This window comes from Penaeus monodon, chromosome 25 (assembly GCF_015228065.2).
Source record: "Penaeus monodon isolate SGIC_2016 chromosome 25, NSTDA_Pmon_1, whole genome shotgun sequence".
NCBI lineage: Eukaryota > Metazoa > Arthropoda > Malacostraca > Decapoda > Penaeidae > Penaeus > Penaeus monodon.
This window is the reverse complement of record NC_051410.1, coordinates 16,803,345-16,803,550: the sequence shown is the minus strand read 5'-3', so window position 1 is coordinate 16,803,550 and position 206 is coordinate 16,803,345.

Below are 206 nucleotides of genomic sequence, written 5' to 3'. Positions count from 1 at the left end.
TGAAGTAAAAAAAAAGTTTTAAACATGTCTAATTTAGACAGTTTTAAGAAAGTTTGGAATGAAATAGATGCATATTTCGAGAACTTTCTGCTCCGGATCCACGAACCGAAATGTTGCAATATTGCATTTTCAATATATGCAAACCTTCTGTACTATTGTCTATTGTGTTTTCTAGAGTTGTGATACATCTAATTCATAGGCATAGA